The 18,281-nt window shown below is 51.3% G+C and overlaps 1 pseudogene; it reads right to left on the reverse strand.

The window, feature by feature from the left end:
- Positions 1 to 18,281, reverse strand: part of LOC130851951 (GDNF family receptor alpha-2-like) — a 161,981-nt pseudogene that overhangs the window by 749 nt on the left and 142,951 nt on the right.

An 18,281-nucleotide genomic window follows, 5' to 3' on the forward strand; every position in this document is an offset into this window, starting at 1 on the left:
ATGGACCGGTACCTGCCTACTTGGCAAACTGGAGAGGGCATACCCGGTCTGCTCTCTTCCTCAAGTCCTCGGTCCCCCCCACCCATGCCCTGTGCTGCCATGCTACCCTGTGATAGCCCTGAGAGCTCTGCAGCCGGCAGTGATGGGACAGTGCTGGGGACCAGTGGCTGGACTGAGGTCCCAGGGGCCCCCTGCAATTTGTGAATAGGCCCCATTGCTGGGTGCAATAATTGTTTTACCTAAGGTGGGCACTTTTTGCCTCCTGAGAGGCGTGGTCTTCTTCAGTTCCTGTTGCCAGGGGCATTGGGCTTCTGGATGTTCATAGAGCTCTAGGTTTGACCACAACTTTACACCTGGCTCTGCTCTTGCTTCTTGAGCTGCCGCCTGGGCCTGTGCATTGTCTCTCAGGTGTGTTTCCAATTGACCCTCATACTCCGTCTCTGGTCTCTGGCCACCCAGGGGCAGCAGGACCATGCAGTGTGGGTGCTCTACTCTGCTGTGGCTGTGATAACTCTGTCTCATAGGTGTCATGCCATGTGTGAGATGTAATTGTCTCAGAATTGTTGGGCACTGTCATCTGAGAAAAGGTGGCTGGTGAGGCTGAAGCAGGCCCTGCTGGAGACTGTCCTCCCTGGGTCTCCCCTTTGGGGATTCCACGAGCCTGGATTGGCGGTGATGTCATGCCCTCCAGGGCTGGGCCTAAGTTGGACAAGATGAGGGCTGAACTTCACAGCAAATGGGGCTACTCTTCCTGCCCTGCCCTTGGCCCCCTTGCTTCTCCCCCAGCCTGTTGGTGGTGTGTGGAAGGCAGGACAGAAATCTAGCCTGACCTTAGTCTCTTGTCCTTTGCTTCAAGGCATCATTGTGGCTGTGGTCCTCTGATGTAACAGACACTTCTTCACCTTCCTGGCCTGTCTTGCAAGTGGCCCTCCCTGCCCTGGGGAGAACCATCCACTGCTCTGTGGCATGCCCCCTTGGTGTGTCACCTGCTCTCTGTGGTGCCCTTGGAGTTATCCAGGCCGTCCCTCAGGTGCTGAAAACCAAGCAGTGCTGTTTCCCATTTCCACCAACCCTCTTGTGTCACCACTGTGGTGGCACGTCCTGTGAGTTGCTTTCTTGGGGGTCTTGAATGGTAAGGGGCACACCTGCCCCACTTTGGGGGCAGGTCCTCATCGTGGTCATCCTAACTGTGCTAGAGGGACTGAGTTTGCCAGGTGAATGCCATGAGTACCTCCTTTGCCAGGGCACCTGAGCAATAGTGACAAGCGGGATGATGCAGAGCGGGGCTCAGTCAGACTTCAGGGAAGCCCTCTCATGTGGCAGACAGATGAGCCTGAGGCAGCGCAGGGTTTCTCCTAGTCCTCACCATAAATGTGTAGGTCGGCCCTTTGCTTACCCATACCCCACATGCCCCAGGTGCAGCCCAGTCCTGCCATCTCTCGAAGTGCCTCTGCTGGCCTGACCAGGAGATGAAAATGCATGGGGGACCATGTGCTCTTGCTGAGAGAGTCTCTAGTGATCGGAGAGGGAGCCTTGGAGTGCTGGATGCCTCCTCCCCCCCCAGCTGCTGCCCTTCCAAAGTGTATAGTAGCCACTGTGCAATTGCCACAGCCTGTGGGCAGTGCCCCTCACCTTCCTGTGAGGTGTATGCTGGCCCTGTGGTGGGGCTGAGCACTGCTCTTTGTCTATGACAGCCTGAACCTCCCCACTCTGAGTCAGAGGAGGGTTCTGAGAGGTTGGCCTCCAGTGCAGGGTTGTGTGTGTGTGTGTGTGTGTGTGTGTGTGTGTGGTTCCCCCATGTTGTGCCAAGGGGAGATGATCCATCCTGACTCCCCTGTCCCACCATTGTGAACAGCTGTCCTGCCTGCTCCGGTCCTGAGTCACTGTGGTGGTGCATGATTGGGCTGCCTTGCTCAGCGACATCTCTGGACATGTGCCCAGGTCAGAGCAGATGTAGCTCTGCACGGAGGGGTGAGTGGGTGAGCAGTCCCTCCAGGGCAGGGACCAGCATGCACAGGCATAGTGGAAGGGTCGGGTCACGGGAAGCTTAAGAGTGACTGAGGCTGGCTGTCCTCCCAGGTGTTGTGGAGCCACCCTTGTGTCTGTAGGATAAGACCCCATGGCTGTTTTCCCAGTGGCCTGATGGCATCTCAGCATTCCCTCTTCTGGACAGTCCCTGTGCCCGACTTGTGGCCCTCACCCTGCGTGCACGCTGCCGCTCTCCGTTGCTGCCGGCCCTCTCCTGCCCTGGTGACTGCTCGCACTACCTACCCCCAACTAGGACTGAGATGGCCTCAGCCTGTGTGTGGCTCATCCCCAGCTGCCACGGCTGGAGGTGCCACAGGTGAAGTGCTCTTGGACCCAGTGGGGGCTCAGCAGCAGATGCATGTGAGGCCAAGTGCTGGTGTGTAGGGGAGAGAGCACATGGCTGGCTGTGGCACTGTGGTGGTGGTGGTGGCGGTTGCAAGCCCTGCTAGGGTGCCATGGGGATCAAGGAGGCAAGTCCATGTCCTTGATGCAACAAGACCATCCCTGTGCTGGAGACCTCTGACAGTGAGACCTGGTGCTGTCCCTTGGTAGCTGACTCGTGTCCAGGTTGTTTTGACAGCCCCAGGCCCCTTGTAGCAGCGCTCAGCCTACCTGCCCCATTGCTTTTCCAGTGCTCATCTTCAATGCCAGCCTTCTCTCATCACCTCTCTCCAGCCATCCACTCTGCCTGCCAACCTCAGGGTTGTGCCCTTGTGCATCTTGCTTCCTGGGCCCACCATGGCCCCCCCTCCATGTCCATGGCTGCCCTAGACTGCTGGCAGCATTGTGTGTGGGTGAGGGACTGCTCTCCCCTGACTTGCCTGGCTCTGCTGAGTTCTCCTGAGTGTGACTGCAAGTTGGATTCCAGCCAGCTTTTGTGACTGGCTACTATAGCCACACTGCCCCCGTCCACATAAGAGCAAGGGTGTGCTGGCTAGACTTGAGGAGGCTGCCTGGTACCCCTATCCCACTCCCCTGTCACAATGGGGGCTGTACCTGGGGATGCCACCAAGGCATTGTTTGCTTGTGGGTGGTTAGCCATCCTTGCCATGGGCAGGGTAGGTGGTCAGGCCCTGGTGTTGTCTTCCCCCACCCCCATCACCTTGAGGAGGGTGCTACCAGCCACTGCTGTATTCCCAGTGCCCTGTGTTCCACATTCCTGGCATGCTTTTGTGCCAGCTATCAAGGTCTAGTTCCTTGCAAGGTGCCCATCTACCTGGTTGCTTCTGCCAGTAGGGTATGCTGGTCTCAGAGATTAAGGTGTGAATGCCGAAGGATGCATGGGAGTGAAACTGAATGGCTCTTTAAATCAGTTATGGTTCCATTGGTCACCGGCTCCTCTCCTGCTTGGATAACTGAGGCAGCTCTAGAGCTAATCCATGCCAGCGGGTGCTGGTCACTTTCATGGGGGGATGCGTGTGTATATCAGACCAAATCCACCACACTGAGCCTCCCCATGACCCTTCCCGGGGGCAGGTGCCATTGGCTTTGGTGACTCTAGATAACTTGTGCCAATCATTCACCCTCCACCAGGGTGGTGACTCATTCAAGGGCCTTTCTGATCAACGTCTGGTGGTAGTTGTCATACCTACTGTGGTGACTGTGGGGGATGGGGAATCAAGGGTTTGAGTCTGGAGATGGAGCCTGATACATGACTACCACATCCAAGGAAGGCAGCAGGTGTGCAAGTGACACACTCCTGGCCCAGGAAGGCAGTGATGGAAAGTAAAACAGGACTCTTTCATGGCCTATAAATGGAATGAGTTCACTTTAAATCCTTCCACAAGGATCCATTGGAGGGCAAGAGGTAATTCCAGCACTGATGCTGCAGTCAAAAAGCTTGTAGCTGGATCTTGGTAGTGGGCAGGTGGTCCACCACGAAGTGAGACATTGCCCATCCCTGCCTGGACACAGGCAGGATTGACAGATTGATGGCTCTTTCTCAGTTCTGTGGGTGATGGCACATGGCCATTCTTGGTGGAGTGATTCATCCAGTTAATTCCAATAACAGCTGAGGCTCTGGCATGGTACTTGTTACGTGACCCCTGGGTGGTTGGTGTCTCCCAACTTCTTAGAGGGACAAGTGGTGTTCAGCCACCCGAGACTGAGCAATAACAGGTCTGTGATGCTCTTAGATGTCCGGGGCTTTACACATGCTACACTGACTGGCTCAGCATGTACCTACAGTATATCAGCAGGTGTCAGTAACCCTTTGAACCCAACTTGTGATGGGTATTGGGGATTGCAGTTATTCCTCACCAATGGGGAATTCCCAGCAAGTGCAGGTTCTAAGCTTGCGTTGATCAAGTCCCTCTTGCTTTGTATTTGCCACTTGTCACTACTACTACTAGTTAGCTGCTTTGGTGAGGCCCTCCAATTGGCCCCACTGGGGTTGGCCCAAGGCCCTGGTGTAGTGCTGAGAAGATGGTCGAATCGGACTATCTAGAGGAAGTAGAAGTAACGAGGTTTCCATCAGTGACCCTGTGGAATGATCATTAACAAGAGCACAGCAACATCGGTGATGGCTGGGGCCGCTTGGGAGCCTCCGCCAGTGTGGCATGGAAAGGGAAGCAGTGGTGTCGAGGTGTGGGGACTGTCCTTTTACCTTTGTGGTGTTTCTTCTTGAGGAGAGGGAGAGATGGGGTGGTGTGAAAGGACTGGGGAAGAGGCTCCTTGCCTTTCCCTGCTGGTCTGCCCCATGTTCCTCCTGGATTGTCATCTTAGATGTCCAGGGCAACCACGTCCATGAGGCCTCCGGCATGTCTCTCCTGCCAGACCACCCCACCCCCTCCTGGGAGGTGGGTTGAGGGCTTGGGGGCTGTGCCCCTGTACCTTTGTCTCTGTCCTGGTCACCCTTCTGAATTTCGACTACCCACATGGTGCCTTCAGTACCTCTTGGGATGTGTGGTGCAGTGGTGGAGGTCCCCCAGGGCCTTGACTGCCGTGTGGGTGCCCTTGCCTGCCATGTGGGTGCCCTTGCCTGCGGCTGCCGGCTGTGGACTGGTTCCCTGGTCGTCAGCTCTGATCCTGCCCTCCCCATTTCTCCTTGCCCTCCAAGCCTTGGGCCTGCCCCTGTCTGGCTGTATTTCCCCTTGTGCCCTGCTCACTCGTACCCCACTTCCAGTTCTAGCCCCCCCCCACTCTGTTGTAAGGGCTGGGGGTGGGTGCAGGGAGGGCTGCGGTGGGTGCTGGGGGTTGATGGGGGAAAGAGCATTTGGGTACTAGTGTGTTGGGGTGGCAGTGGACAGCAGCAGGCCTTGGGAGGTGGTTGGGTGTTGGCCAGGGGGCCCCCATCACAGGCCTGCAATGCTGAGGTCTGCTTCCCTCGGGTGGAAAGTGTGGAACCACAGGAGTGTGTTGTCGATGGTGAGACAGAGGCTGTTGGGTGCCCCATCCCTGCCTTGCCTGTCTTCCTCTTTCTAGGTACCTTGCACTACCCAGGTGTGGAGGTTTAAAGGCCCTCGAGGGTCAGCCTCCTGCCTTGGTGTCAGGGAAGTCTGGCCCAAGGGGAGTCGGGAAGCCTGTCCCTTTTCCCACAAGCCATGCCCCCAGTGGGGGCACACACTGTGCCACAAGCCACACTGTGACCACTGGGAGGGTCTACACTGCATGTTTGGACTACACTGTGTGGGTCTGTCTGGGGAGGTGGGGACCCCAGGGTGCCTGTGGGGCATCTGAGCCCACCCCTAGGGGGTTGGTGCTGGATTCCCTGTCCTGAAACCTTCTGACGTCTCCTGTGATTTTTTTCTGATGTGGCTGGTAGAGGCAGCCCCTCCAGGGGATGTGCCATTCTGGGGTAGGGCGTCCCCCTCTGTGGGGACCCTGCTAAAATGAAAAGACCTTGTAGGACTCAGCAGTGGATCACTTGGCTCAAGTGTTCATGAAGAATGCAGCTAGCTTTGAGAATTAACGTGAATTGCAGGATACATTGATCATTGACACGTCAAGCACACTGGTGGCCCTGGGTTCTTTGCCTGTCTGAGCATCCCTTGGTCAATTACCACTCATGTTGTGTGCCTTCACGGAGTTGTGGGGTTAGTGGTGACTTTGCAGGGCTACTGGGGCCTCAGTCCCCCTAAGTGCAGACACGGTGCCCCCAACCCACGCCAAATTTCCCTTTGGCCTGACACCACTGCATGCTTGATGTTGTAGATGTGGGAGGGTAAGGGGTGGTGCCAAGGCCCTGGGATGCCACCTGCAAAAAGAGAAGAGAGCTCATGCTGAGGCTGTGGCCCTGGCTGCCATGCATCCTCCCAGCCCTGACCAGCGCCTTCTGTTTAACCAGGGTACCTACCTTGGAAGTGACATGTGAGATGTCTGTTCATCACCACATGCCATTCCCTGGGCTGTGGCCCCACCACACTTCATGCCTGCCAGCCTGGGACTGAGGGTACCTGGTGTCCATTGCTTACTGAGGTGTCTTACAGCTACAAGTAGGACATATGGGAGGGTTGGGTGTTGGGGAAAAAACGGGTCTGGTAATTGGGATCTACCACTGGGTTTCTCCTCCCTGCTGTAAAGACATGCCAAGTGCAGCATCATGTGGCCCCCCCTTACCCCTCCCCTGTCCCATGCCACCAGAACAGAGAAAGAGCCTAGAGCCCAGCTTTCCCTGTGTACATTTCCAGTGCCCCTCATCATCTCCTCGGACCTTATTGCATCGCATCCCTAAAGCATTTCCCTTACAGGGTTTTGAGTTCTGGGTAATTCACATACTAAGCTTGGCTGCGGGGACAGGGTCTACTTGTGGTCCTCAACCATCTGGAACTTTCTTAGGTGTAACCTGAAACCTGTCCCCCATCACTGAAGTGCCATGGAGAGACAGGAGAAAGGGGCATATCACACTATGTTGGTAGGAAATAGGTGTTACAAGCCAAGGAACTTATTTTTAATGCTTCTCCTGGGTGGCCACAAGGTGAGTAGTTTTCCCCCCACTGGTCTACCAGCATCTTAAAAAAAAAGTTTCTATAGAGGACTGAAGAGTGTCCAGTCATTTATATTTCCCAAAGCTGTGTCACCCATCTTGTCCACCTGGTTCTCTCAAAGCTGTGTTGTTGAGCCTGTCTCTCCTGGGGGAGCAATTCCAAAAGTGGTGAAGGGAGCTGAGGTGTCTTCAGGGTCCATCTCCTGGGTCAACTCAGGTAAGGGTCTCTCCAGGAATTGCAAGGACACATGGCCAACGGCTGAGGGGAATCCACCCCTTGCCAACAGAAGGCATTTGAAACCAACGTCCCCTGACAAGACCTTCCAAAGGGGAAGGAAAACATAATCCCTTCATGTTTGGCTGGCAGGGAACCACACTGCCTTTAGGTGCTTACTCCGTCTCTGGACTGCTCTAGTTGGGGAAAGGCCCAAAATAGATGAGTGCAATGAAGAAGGGCCACGGCACAACCACCTGGGAGAAGGGAAAGATGATTCTAATAAGAGGGAAGTACGATGACAGCCCCTACCATTCACGATAGATGGAGCGTTCTATGAAATGAAAACAAAATGAAGACCTGAAGTGCCAGTCCACGTGGAAAGACTGTGATTTCAAAAAGAAAAAAAGGCAGGAAGAATGAGCAGGAGCAGCTAGCAGCAGGAAGCAACTTAGATGATGGACGATGCCACAGATGGGTTAGAAAGGAGTGCTTTGGGTTCCAAATACAACCATCCCAGCTTATTTGTTGCATTTAGTTTCCAGAAAATTGAGAAAATTTAAAAGAATACACAGACATATAACCATCTTGCATGTATTCTATCCCACCCAGGTTTATAAATCTCAGCCATGTGGACTAATGTGAGGGCAGTGAGCTTATTTAGGAACAATTGGGAATGGGACCAATTAAACCAGTGACTTGCTAAAAATCAATGCTGGGGTGTGTGTGTCTGTTTATTGGCTGTTTGTTGACCTGTGTGTTTGATTTTCTGCACACACTAAAGGTGGTTGTCAGGCAGTACCTGTGGGTGGATGCCACTGACTGTTAGCTATCTGCACGCCCCAGGAGAATGTCTTGAGGCTGTCCAGATCATGGTCCCTTGTCCTCAGGTGCCACAGTGCAGAGGGTGATGGGACCATCTTGTCAGATTAGAGTGGTTTTTCCCCAGATAAAATCTGCCAAAACATCAGATTTGATAGCTCCTCCCACCAAGTCACTGGCTGCCAGACCGCCACTGGCTCCCCCTTGGACAACCCAGGTGGTGGTGGAAGTTTGCTTGGGAGAGTGGCAGTTTTGCTCTGCATGGCCGCCAGGGCATCCTGGGAGCCCACAGGTGTGTTTCTGTACAGGCCACCTGTTGACTGTGGATGGAGGCTCTACTGCCTGTCTCTGGGCTCTGAGGTTTCTGTGGAACAGGTGGCATTGGACCCCAAAGGGGCTAAGCCACAGCTCCTAGGTCTAGCTACAGTGTCTGCAAGTCCCACTTCCCACAGGGATTTGAGTGTTTCCTTGCACACCCGGATCCCGTCTTCCTCTTGCCCCCCTGAAAGTGCCATCCTTTCCAAAAGGTGTCTCCTTTCCAAACCTGCAGTCCTACTTTTCCTAAGGCTACCGTGTCCAGACTTTTCCCAGGAACATTATCTCATCCTGGGTGAGAAACCCTTGAAACTGACTCTTCCTTTCTGTTGAAGGAAAATAGAGATCTGTGCATTGCTCTAGAGCTATGGAGAAAGGGCAGCCTAGCAAAGGCAAGTGACTGGGAGGGATATGAGGAATAGTTGTATCCACAGAGATACATCTTATAGACCTGGAGCCCTAGATACAGTTGCAGAGACTCAGATACATTGGTGTGTACACATTCAAGTGGCAAGTATCAGATTGTGTTCCTACTTCCTGCTGCTGACACACCCGTGCTAGAGGTGGGGCATGGACTGAATGAGTAGAGAAATCACTCATCACAGCATGTACGAGGGAAATAATCTTGGAAAGCATTCTTGAAAGGAGCAGTGGAAGGGATCACCTGTCACGACTTTAAGATTCCACATGTATTGTGTTTTTCAGTTACTTTGTACATTGCTTTTGTTGTACCTTGGCTTCTACTTTGAGAGGCACCTGTGTCTCTCTGTGTGTATGTGTAATGTGTGCCAGTAAACAGACAATGAGAGTGAAAGACAGAGAGACAGATTATTTGCCTGCATAAATATATCAGGCACAGGTGTTAATATGAACTCTGGTAGTGAAAGTGTTTGGATAGGTATTTGGGCTCAATGGATACGCCCTTGAGGAAGCCACTGACACCATGCACCCGGAAACCAAGTGAAGGTTGTCATGGAGACTGTTTTAGCAATTCCACTAGGGTATTTGTGACTAGAAGCTAAGTACTAGATTAGACGGGCATCTGGACCACCTTATGCTATCCCAGGCAAAGGGAGGGATCTCACCTCTCTGAGGAACTGCAGGAAAGATGGGGAAGGATACAAAGGGACCAAAGCACAGCCAGCAACTTGCACTGAGTGCCAAGATTTATTTATTGGGTCAGTGGAAATGTCACATACAATGGTGAAATCCAGTTCAGGTTTGGGTCATCCTCCTTACGATTGGAATGTTAGAATTCTTTGAGGCTGCCCCTCCTGGTGCCCATGCTTCCTGACACTCTGCGTGGAGCCTGGCAACGCTCATTGAGGCAATGAAGTCTCTTCTTTCCTTGGTGTTGCTGCTGGACAGTATCATGAGTGTTGCTTGTTCCTTCTCTTTTCTTTCCCTGACAGCTCTGCATCCCAGAGAAGAAGGCCTGAAAGGGGTTTGGGGGAAGGCTCTCCTTCCTTCTCCTAAGACTGAGGCCCTGGGGAGCCTGGCAGCATGTTGAGCAGAGCCTGGAACTCTTCCTCACTGAGGGGTGCTTCCAGGGTTCTCAGAGGTGGTTCTTCTTCTGCATCCACATCCAGAAAAGATCTTGCCTTTTCCAGAATATCTGTGTCTGACAAGAGTCTGTCTAGGAGGCTTGATGAGCCTGGACAGGCTGAGTGCTGGGGCTGTGGCTCCAGTGGAGGGGATATCTCTTCACTTTTGGGGATGCCAGCTACTGCCAGATGTGTGTCTCAGCCTGTGCAGGAGGCAGTATTGCCTGTTTCCCAGGCTGCGCTCTGGTGATGACAGCATGGGACCCACTGCCCCACAGAAGTATTCCCAGAGGAGGTTGTTCCCTGGAGAGCCTCCGGGCTGGACCATGATGGACATCAACAGCTGGCCCATGCAGCCCCCAAAGGAGGCCCTGGGCACTAAAGAAGGTGGGGGAGAAAGGAGGAGCAGCTGAGGTGAAGGATTGCCTGCTCTTAGGTGGAGAAGATGGAGGAAAATGATGAATGCTGCTGTGGACAGTGGGCAGGGCTCCTTGGCCTGAAGGAGCAGTAATGGCTGATCTGGAACCTGGGACTTCTGCTGGGGCATTCACAGGCCCACTTGCACTGTGCTCTGCGTGTTGAGCTCTTTAGTTCCGAGACAGGCATATGAGCAGTGCCACAGTCTAGATCAACTTGCTGCTGCCCTGTTCCCAACCTCTGATCTGCCAGGCCCAGGGCAAGTTCTGGTGGGCCTCCTCTCAGGGCAGTTTTATCTAGACCTGTTTCCTTGGCCCTTGAAAATGAGGGGTGATGTCAGGGCAACACTGGAGCCCCAGCTTTGAGGAGCTACAATGTAAAGCACTTCCCATGCTGCTCAGCACCTCAATTATCCTCTCCTTCTCTGGAGATGGATGCCTTCAGATCAGCTACTTCCTATGACAAAGAGAAAACCTACCCTACCCTGCAAAGCCTATGCTTTGGGTTGGCCAAAAAGTTTGTTTGGTTCTTTTGTACCATCTTATGGAAAACCCAAATGAACTTATTGCCCAACCTGATATATTTGTCACCATAATGTGGCAGGGGTTAACACTACCTTTTCCTGGGATAAGTCATATTCCACCCATAAATATCCAGACTCGAGGTTCTGGAATTCCTGTCTGATGAGATAGGTTTTCCCTAGCAGCAGTACGTAGTTATCGATCCATCTCAAAGGCATGCCCAAGGATCCTCCTTTGAGGAGAGATGGATGTACTTTCTCCTGGCCATTCACCCTAAGTCTCTTAACACACACACACACACACACACACACACACACACACACACACAAAGAAGACATTTAGCCTGAAGCCATTTTAGTAAAAGTGTGAATAATCTCAGGGTAGGCACTGCTGGTCTTGGTCAGACACAGCAGCCAGTAGAAAGAAAGAATAGGCTGAGCTCTTCCTGTGGTGCAGGGAAGAAACCAGGAAAGCAGCTGGAAAGACAAACTCCCACACCAATGGGAAAGTATTCATCTCAACACCCAAGGAAAGAGAAAGACAATATCCCTGGGGCTGCAAAAACCACAAAAGCACCTAAAGAGTATCAATATGCTCTTTGGAAAGAAGCATGAACTTGGACACATCACGTTGCCTGATTTCCACCTAGGCCGCCAACCTACCATCATCAAGACAGCATGGTATTGGCACAAAAGACATCCATATGGATCCACGGAAGAGAACTGAGAGCCCAGAAAGAAACCCATGCTTCTGCAGTCATTTTGTCTCAGACCAATTAAGATTTCAAAACACAAAAACCCTAACCTCATTCCTAATAATATGTGTGCATGTATGTGAGCCCACACAAGCCTGTGTGTAGGCATGTATGTGAACATCTTATTATATACTCATTATATGTAATAAATAACCCTAATCACGCCCTTCTAGTCACAGCTCAACTCTGATTGGCCCCTCCAGACACAGCCTACAGGTGAAGGACACTGCCTGTCCCTTACAACCCACGTGTGAATGTTCCTTCTGGACAGTCACAGCCCTCATCTGAGGTTAACCACCTCCTCTCATGGCCCAGAGAAGTGTGTCCTCTACCTGCTGTCCTGTCACATGGTTGTGCATCCCCCTCCCTGCAGTCACAAACCATGTGTGAGTGTCACCTCACACCTGTCACAACACACATCTGAATGTCCATTCTGGACTCTGACAGTCCATGTCTGAATGTCGCCACCTCCCATCAGAACATGTGACCACTCATCCCTACTTCCTGTCACAGCCCATGGGAAAGCATCCCCTCCCTGCTGTCCCAACCCACATGTGAGTGTCACTGCACATATGTCACAGCCTATGTCCAATGATCCCTACCTCCTGTCAGGACACAGGGTGCTGCATCACCATCTGCTGTCACAGCCCACCTCAGAGGGTCCCATCTCTGTTGTTACAACCCCCATGTGAGTGTCACCTCACATTGTCACAGCCCCCATCCTAGGTCCCCACCTCCTGTCAGGACATGCTGCAGTGCATCCCCACCTCCTGTGACAGCCTGTGGTAGATTGTCCTTTCCTTACTATCATAACCCACGTGTGTGTGTTACTTCACGTCTGTCATAACCCGCCTGTGACTGTCAGCTCACATATGTCACAGTCCCTGTCTGAGGTCCCAACTCCCATCAGGACAAGTGGTGACACATCCCTATCTTCTGTCACAGGTCACTGAAGAGCATATTCTCCCTGCTGTTACAACCTGCATGTGTGTCACCTCACATCTGTCACAAGCCACTTCTGAATGTCCCTTTCAAACTGTCACAGCCTATGTCAAAGTCTCCCCACCCCCATCACAGCCCACAGTGGAGCATCCCATCCCTCTTATCACAACACGAGTGAGTGACACATCACATTTCTCATAACCCATGTCAGAATATCCCTTTTGAACTGTAACTTCCCAGTTCGGAGTGTCCCCAACTTCTATCACATCCCACAGTGGAGTGTCTCCTGCTCCTGTCAGCCCCAGGCTGAGGGACTCACCTCCTGTAACTGCCTGCAGTAGAGCATCCCCTCTTTCCTAAAATAACCCTCCTGTGCATGACACATCACATCTGTTACAACCTACATCTTAATGTTCCTTCTGAACTGTCACAGTGTTCCCTCCATCTTGTCAAGTCCCACATGGAAGTGATACTTTACATCTGTCACATCTGACATCTGAATGTTCCTTCCAAACTGTCACAGCCCACTTCAGTGATTCTCCACCTCCTGTCACAGCCCATGGGGATTGTCCTCTTCCTCTTGTCACAGACTTTGTGTGAGGGACATCTCACATCTGTCATAACCCACGTCTCAAGGCCCTTCCAAACATCACAACCCATGCTTAAGGGTCCCTACCTCCAATCAGCCCATGGCAGAGTGTCCCCTCCCTACTGTCACAGCCTGTGTGTTAGTGACACCTTACATCTGTCACAAAAATCATCTTAATGTCCCTTCCAAACTGTCCCAACCACGTCAATCTGTCCTGACTTCCTGTCACAGCCAGAGGCGGATTGTCCAGTCCCTCCTGTCAAAGCCTATGTGTGAGTGACACCTCACATCTGTCAAAATCATTGTCTAAAGGTCCCTTTTGAACTGTCAGAGCCCACATTGTGTTGTCACAACCTCTTTTCACAGCCCATAGTGGAGCATCCCCTAACTCCTGTCACAGCCCGTGTGTTAATGAGAACTCACATCTTTCACAACCCAAGTCAAATATCCTTTCCTAAGTCACTGACCATGTTGGAGAGACCCCATTTCCTGTTACAGCCCATGGCAGAGACTCCCCTCCCACTTGCCCCATCCTTTGTGTGAGTGACACCTCACATCTGTCACAACCCACTTCTGAATGTCCCTTCCAAACTATCACAGCCCACCTTGGAGGGTCCCCACCTACTGTCACAACCACAGCAGAGTGTCTCCTCCCTCCTGGCATAGCCTGCATGTGAGTGACACTTTACATCTATCACAACACACATCTGAAGGTCCCTTCCCAACATTCACAGTCCATATCAGAGTATCCCACCTGTTAGAGCCTGGGTCAAAGCATCCCACTTCCTGTCACAGCCTGTGCCAGAGCATCCCCTACCTCCTTTCACAGCCTACATGTGAGTGACATCTCACATCTGTCACAATCCATGTTGGAAGGTCCCTTACAAATTGTCACAGCCCATGTTGGATGGTCCCTTCTTCCTGTCACAGCCCATATCGAAGCATCTCCACCTCTTGTCAAAGCCTGAGGCTGTACATCCCACTCTGTCTGTCACAGCCCACATGTGACTGACACCTCTCATTTGTCACAAGACACACCTGAAAGGAAATGATTACATGAGATCTCTCTCCCTCAAGCAGAAATTCGACTTTAGATCCAGCTCGTAAAATAAAGGACAGTTATTGCCTTCGCACTGCTAGGCCATGGCCAGACCCAGGGTCACCTAGGCCTACCTAGGGCCTCAACACAGCTATGCTATTCACTGCCTGCAGACTCCCTGCGGAGGACAGTTTCTTCATGGAAGGGCTCAGTGTGTGGTCTGTATGTCTTTTCAAGTCTTGGAAACTGCATGTACAGATGCTGTGAGTCAATTTTGAAACTGGAGCCTGAGGGGAAAGCAGTCATTTCCACATTGGAAAGCAGGAGGGTTGTGGTCGCAAAGCTGCCTGTGAAACACTGTTTCTGCCCATCTTCTCTTCACTGCCAGCTAGTCTCTGGAATTAAAAGTGCAAACGAAACCTGACCACTAGCCTCCAAGTAATGTACAATTTCTCCATCCAGAAAGGCAGGCAGCAGTTTCCTGAACCCTTAGTCAATGGAGTGCTTTCATGCTTATGTGCCTTTCAGGAAGAAATGCATGCTCGCATCTGTACTGTTTTCCAAGGAGGAACACTGTGTGCTGAGAGTCTTCTCTGGGGATTCTGAGAAAACTCTAGCCACAGCAGCCTTTGGGATCAGCTGTTTGTGGGCAGAGTGAAGGACAACACATTGCAGCCTTCATTAGAGAGCTCAATTTCCCCATTTTTCAAACAGCCTCAGAACACAGTTCTAAACCAGTCTTTTCATTCCATGTGGGTCTGCCCTAATGAGGAACCCAAACTGCATGGAAAAAGCACTGTGCTTAGCATTCACCCTGGGAACTCCTATGTGAGGTCTTTCTCACTGAAGCAGATACTTGACTTTAGATCCAGCCTGGAACACCAAGGACAATTTTCCCCTTAGCACTGCCAGGCCTCGGCCAGACCCAGTGTCACCCAGCACTACCTAGGGCCTCAACTCACTTACACTCTTCACATTCTGCAAACTTTCTATAAAGGATACTTTTTTTCTCAGATGGGCCCAGTGTGTGGGCTGTCTATTTGGGGCACGGAAGCTGCAGGTACAGTTGCTGTGAGTCAACTTTGAAATTGGGGCCTGAGGGGAAAAGCAGTCATTTCCCCATTGGAAAGTGGGAGGTTTTTGGCCTCAAATCTGCCCACAAAACACCATTGCTGCCCTTCTTTTCTTCAGTGCTGGCAAGCCTCTGGGAGGAAAAGTGTTTTCTCAAAAGAAATAAGTGGCCTGCAAATTCTTGCTAGAACCTCATCTCATAACCCTCTTTACCTAAAGGGCAAATGAAACCTGACCAATGGCCTACAAGTGAGGGCAGTTTCTAGATCCAGAAAGGAAGGCAGCAGTTTCCCTGAACCCTTAGTGAATGGTGTGCTTTAATGCTAGGATACCTTCCAGAAGGAAATGGACACTTGCATCTACATCGTTTTCTATAGAGGAACATTCTATGCCTAGAGTCTCTTCTGGGGCTTCTGAGCAATATCCAATCACAGTGCCTGGAACACCAAGGACAATTTGTTGGGATCAGCTGTGTGTGCAGCATGACAGGAAATGCATGGTTCCCTTCATTAGATAGTTCAATTTCCCCAGCTCTCAACAGCCTCAGGAACTTGGTTCTTGGCCAATCATTTCATTCCAATGGGGTTTTCCTATTGAGGAACAAGCTTCATGGAACAAGCTCGGTGCTTAGCATTCACCCTGAGAATTCCTACATAAGGTCTCTCTCCCTTAAGCAGAAACTTGAGTTTAGATCCAGCCCAGAAAATCCAGGAGAGTTGTCCCTTTAGCACTTCTAGGCCTCGGCCAGACCAAGTGTCACCTAGGCCCACCTAGGGCCTCAAATCAGTTAAGCCATCCACCACCTGAAGACTCCCTCAGAGGACAGTTACTTCATGAAAGGGCCAAATGTGTGACCTATGTGTCTTTTGGGGGCTCAGATATTGATGGTAGAGATGCTCTGTGTCAACTTTGAAATTGTGGCCTGAGAGGAAAATCAGTCACTTCCCCATTGGAAAGTGGGAGGGTGCAGCTTCCAAGTTGCCTGCAAATCACCATTGCTATCTGTCTTCTCTGCACTGCTGGCAAGCCTCTAAGAGGAAAATTGAGTTTTCTCAAAAGAAACAGGAGGCTTGTAAATCCTTGCTAGGACCTCATCCCACAACCCTCTTTACCCAGTGGTAAAGGGCAAAGAAAACCTGAGCACTCGCCTCCAAGTTGAGTGCAGTTTCTCCATCCAGAAAGGCAGGCAGCAGTTTCCCTGAACCCTTATTCAATGATGTGCTTTCATGCTAGGATGCCTTTCACGAGGAAATGTATGCTCCCATCCGCACCATTTTCCATGGAGAAGCACTGTGTGTTGAGAGTTTCTTTTGGGGCTTCTGAGCAACCCCCAGCCACAGTGGCCATTGGGATCAGCTGTTTGTGTGCAGAGTGAAGAGCAAAGCATAGAACCCTTGTTAGATAGCTTGATTGCCCCAGCCTTCAAAGAACCTCAGGAACATAGGTCCAGGCCAGGCTTTTCTTTCCAATCCAGGTCTGCCCTAGTGAGGAAACACGACCTGTGCAGAACTAGCTCTGTGTTTAACACTCACCCTGGGAACTCCCACTTGAGGTCTCTCTGCCTCAAGCAGAAATTAGACTTACGATCCAGCCCAGAAAACCAAGGATAGTATTCCCCTTAGCACTGCTAGGCCTCAGCTGGACCCAGTGTCACCTTTCTTAGGCATCAACTCCATAACACCATTCACCACATTCAGGCTCCCTGTGAAGGACAGTTTCTTCATGGAAGGAAACAGTGTGTGGAATGTGTGTCTTTTGGGGGCTCAAAATTGCAGGTACAGATGCTGTGTGTCAACTTTGAACCTGGGGCCTGAGGGGAAAAGCAGTCATTTCTTCATTGGAAAGTGGGAGGCTGGCAACCTCAAGGCTTCCAACAAAACAGCATTGCTGCCTCTCTTCTCTTCACTGACAGCAAGCCTCTGGGAAAACTGAATAATGTAGAAAGAGACGGAGGCTTTCAATTCCTTGGTAAGACCTCATCCCGCAACTTTATGTAACTAAAAGGCAAACAAAATCTGACCTCTCACCTCCAATTAAGGTGCAGTTACTCCATCCAGAAAGGCAGGCAGCAGTTTCCCTGAACCTTTAGTCAATGCAGTGCTTTCACACTAGGAAGACTTTCAGAAGGAAATGGATGCTCATATCCATACTATTTTCCAAGGAGGAACACTGTGTGCCAAGAGTATCTTCTGGGCCTTCTGAGCAACCTCTCGCCCCAGCAGCTGTTGGGATCAAGTTGTTTTGTGTGCAGAGTGAAGAGCAATGCTCTGCTCACGTTGTTAGATAGCTTGATTTCCCAGCTTTCTAACATCCTTGCAAACACTATTCTAGGCCAGTATTTTTGTTCCAATGTGGATTTGCCCTAGTGAGGAAACCTGAGCTGCACAGAACAAGCACTCTGCTTAGCATTCACCCTGGGAACTCCTATATGAGCTTTCCCTTCCTCAAGCAGAATCTCAGCTTTAGATCCAGCCAAGAAAACCAAGCACAGTTTTCAACTTAGCACTGCTAGGCCTTAGCCAGCCCATTGTCACCTAGGCCAACCTACAGCCTCATCTCATTTATGCTATTCACTGCATACAGCCTCCCTGTGGATGACAATTTCTTCATGGATGGGCCCAATGTGTGGCCTGGGTGTCTTTTGGGGGCTCAGAAATTTCAGGTACAGATGCTGTGTGTCAACTTTGAAGCTGGGGCCTGAGGGGAAAAGCAGGTTTTCCCCCACTGGGAAGCCAGAGGATTGTGGCCACAAAGCTGTCTGCAAAACATCATTATTGTCCATATTCTCCTCACTGTCTGCAAGCCTCTGGAAGGAAAACTGAGTTTTGTTTTGTTTTGTTTTGTTTTTTTTCAAAAGAAAGAGAGGGTTGCAAATCCTTGCTAGGAACTCATCCCACAAAAATTTTTAACTAAAGGGCAAACAAAACCTGACCACTAGCCTCCAAGTAAGGTGCAGTTTCTCCATCCAGAAAGTCAGGCAGCATTTTCCCTGAACACTTAGTCAAAGGATGCTTTCATGCTAGTATGCCTTTCAGGAGGAAATGGATGCTCACATCTGTACCATTTTCCATGGAGGAATACTGTGTGCCAAACATCTCTTC

Source organism: Hippopotamus amphibius, chromosome 4 (assembly GCF_030028045.1).
Source record: "Hippopotamus amphibius kiboko isolate mHipAmp2 chromosome 4, mHipAmp2.hap2, whole genome shotgun sequence".
NCBI classification, from domain to species: Eukaryota; Metazoa; Chordata; class Mammalia; order Artiodactyla; family Hippopotamidae; genus Hippopotamus; species Hippopotamus amphibius.